The sequence below is a fragment of the Canis aureus genome, chromosome 35, assembly GCF_053574225.1.
Source record: "Canis aureus isolate CA01 chromosome 35, VMU_Caureus_v.1.0, whole genome shotgun sequence".
In the NCBI taxonomy this organism is placed as follows: Eukaryota; Metazoa; Chordata; class Mammalia; order Carnivora; family Canidae; genus Canis; species Canis aureus.
In genome coordinates, this window is record NC_135645.1 from 22,578,770 (window position 1) to 22,582,427 (window position 3,658).

Genomic DNA, 3,658 nt, shown 5'->3' on the forward strand with positions numbered 1-3,658 from the left:
GGAAGATGATGTTGGAATAGCAAAATCCAAGGCTCACCTCATCCCCCAGATACAACCAGATAACTATCAAATCATCCTAAATACCCTAGAAATCAACCTGAAGACTGGCAGAAGAAGCTCCACAACTAAAGGGAGAGAAGAGGCCATATCAAAGAAGGTAGGAAGTGCGGAGATGTGGTTTAGGAGAGAAACAGATCCTGGCTTCTGTGGAGAGGAGGGAGCCATGGTTGCAGAGAAGGGTGAGACAGAGAAGAGCACACAGAATTCACAGGGAAAATGTTTCCCCATAGCTATTGGCTTCGAAAATGAGAGGGGCTGAATTTTGTGAGTTCTTGCAACTAGTAGGCTTAAAGACTGAAGTTTTTAAGGTCAGCAGGCTTGGCTGGGATAGAGCCTGGAGGGTACTTAGCTGTTCTTGGAGAGAAGGCAAGCAAACAACCAGGGGCAGACGGTGCAGAAACAGCAATCTGAAGAGCACCTTGGTCCCAAAGTGGGGAGATTATTTGCTCTTCTTAGAGCATTCCCTGAGAGGCAGCATTCATGAGAGACCTCTCCAGGAAAAACAAAACAAAACAAAAAAAACTGTCCAGTGCCATTTCCCTCTCCTCCTCCTCCTCAGTATCAGCACAGAGCCACCTGCGAGAAGCAGTACAGTGTGGATACTGGCTGACCTGACTTGCTTACACCAAGCCCACCCCCCCTGCACTCCAGTGGCCTTTCTCAGTCACAGCAATGTGTTCCTCCTCCCCTAGAAGACCTGCACAAGTCCCTGCCCACAGCATGTCTCCTGACCAGAAAGGTTTTCAGGGCCTCAGTTTCAGTGAAGTTGGGGACAGGTCTCATTTCACAAGCAGACCAGAGCACACTTAGGTAAAGCTCATCACGTTCAGGCCAGTGACCAAACACTAACAACAGTAGGCAAGGGAAACCTCTGCAGATGACTGGCCTAAAGGATACATCAGCCAGACTGCAATAGCAGAAGTGCATGTAATACACACTAGAGACACTCTCTGAAGTGTCATGCCCTGGGTGCTACCTCACCTCTTCTTCATAAGGTCATGACTTTGAGGAACAGGAGACATAACTGGCTTTTCTAACACAGAGAAGCAGGCAGAGGCTTAGACAAAATGAGAGACAGAAGAATTTACCCCAAATGAAAGAAGATAAGGCCACAGCCAGATATCTCATTGAACTTGAGAAAAGAATAGAAGACATCAAGGAGATACTTACTGCAGAGATAGAAGAGTTAAAAAAGAATCAGGGATGAAGAGTGTGCTTTCCCATCTTGTAAGGCAAGAATGGTGGGACCTCTCTACAGACTCGATTTTAGGACTCCTAATCCTTTGCTATCCAAGGCAGAAGGGTGTCAAGTGGACAACTGCAGGGGTCAGACATACTCAGGACTAACTAAGAGGCCACACAGATGCTTCATTTCTCTCATGTGGGTTTATGGTGGGGCACACAAAGGATGGCAGGTGAAAAAGCTGAGAAGCCAGGTATTAAGGAGAAGAAACCTGAAGCCAAGAAGACTGAGGGTTGTGGCAAGGTTAAGAAGGGTAACCTCAAGGCTAAAACACCAAAGAAGGGGAAGCTCCACTGCAGCAGAAACCTTGTCTTAGACAGAGGAATTGGCAGATATTCCCAATTGGCTATGCATTCCAGAAAGGCCATGAGTGAGATGAAAGGGACTATTCAGCAGCTAAATCCAAGGTTGAAAAGAAAAAAAAGAAGAGGGCCCTTGCTACTGTCACAAAATCAGTTCGTGGTGACAAGAAGGTGGTGCATGAGGGGTTAAATTTCATGAAATGCCTATGTATTATCCTACTGAAGATATGCCTCAAAAGCTGTTGAGCTGTGGCAAAACAAAAAACAAAACGAAACAAAACAAAACAAAACAAAAAAACCCTTTCAGTCGGCATGTGAGAAAACCATGAGCTAGCATCATTCCTGGGACCATTTTGATCATCTTCCCTAGATGACAGAGAGTCAGGAGGGTGGTTTTCCTGAAGCAACTAAATAGGGGCTTGCTACTTATGACTGGACCTCTGCACCTCAATCTAGTACCTCTGTATGGAACACATCAGAAATTTGTCATTGCCACCTGCACCAAAGCTGATATCAGCAGTGTGAAAATCTCAAAACATCTCACTTATTTTTACTTCAGGAAGAAGAAGCTGAATAAATCCAGACACCAAGAAGGTGAGATCTTCAACACAGAGAAGTATGAGATTACAAAGCATTGCAAGGTTGAGCATAAAGCTATGGACTCAAAGGGTTCCCAAAAATGAAGCTGTACCTCAGCTTCAGGGCTCTTCTGCTCTGTGTTTTTTCTCACAAATGGAGTTTATCTTCACAAACTGGTGTCCTCAATTTCTTACAAAGAACCTAATTAAATAACCAATCCATTAAAAAAGAGAGAGATGAGGAATACAATAAATGAGATTAGAAACATGCTCAATGCAATAAACAGGCTAGAAGAAGCAGAGGAACAAATTAATGAACTAGAAGGCAATGTAATGGAAAGCAATGAAGCTGAACCAAAGAGAGGAAGAATTATGTTAAATGAGAAGAGATTTAGGAAACTCAGTGACCCTATCAAATGTAATAACATTCATATTATTATAAGAGTCCCAGAAGAAGAGAGAGAAAAGGGGGCAGGAAATTCATTTGAAGAAAGAATAGCTGAAAACGTCCTTAATCTGGGGAAGGAAACAGACATCCAAATCCAGAAGGCACAGAGAAATACCATCAAAATCAACAAAAGCAGGCCCATACCAAGACATACTGCAATTAAATTTGCAAAGTATAGTGATAAAGAAAAAAATCTTACAAGCAGCAAGACAAAAGGAGTCATTAACTTAGAAGGGAAAATCCATAAAATCAGCAGGAAATTTTTCAGCAGAAATTTTTAAGCCAGAAGGGAGTGTCATGATATATCCAAAGTGCTGAATGGGAAAAACGTGCAGCCAAGAATACTCTATGCAGCAAAGCTATCATTCAGAATTCTTTGTTTTCCTAGACAAACAAAAACTAAAGGATTTCATGACCACTAAACCAGCCCTGAAAGAAATATTAAATGGGACTCTTTGAGTGGAAAGGAGAGGCCAAAAGTGATAATATAAAAGTAGAGAACACAAAAGCAGCAAGAAATGAATATTTCTGTAAAATATCAGTCAAGGAACTCACAAAAAAGGAACAAAATATAGTAATATACACCCAAAACATGAGTGTTTGAAATGTTTTAAGAAGAGAAAATAATGGTTCAAATTTAAATGATTATTTACTTAATATAGACTGCTATATCCAGTAGAGGTTGTATATAATCTTAATGGTAACCATATATCAAAAACCACTAATAAGCATGCAAAGAATGAAGAGAAGGAAATTCAAATATATCACTTAAGAAAATCAGCAAAACACGAAGGAGGAAAAGATAAGAAAGGATCAGAGGCAATCTCCAGAAACAACCACAAAAAAGTAATAAAATGGCAATAAATACATACCTATCCATAAATTGCTTTGAATATCCCTAAATGCTCCAATCAAAAGACAAAGGGTTTTAGAATGAATAAGAACACATCCATCTATATGTTTCCTACAATAGATTCATTTTAGACACAAAGACACCTATAATTTGAAAGTTATGAGACGGAGAAAC

General features: G+C 40.8%; 1 pseudogene; it reads left to right on the forward strand.

Annotated features, from left to right (window-relative positions):
* Positions 1 to 1,468: 1,468 nt before the first annotated feature.
* Positions 1,469 to 2,288, forward strand: LOC144305116 (large ribosomal subunit protein eL6 pseudogene; annotated as a pseudogene).
* The last annotated feature ends 1,370 nt before the right edge of the window (positions 2,289 to 3,658 follow it).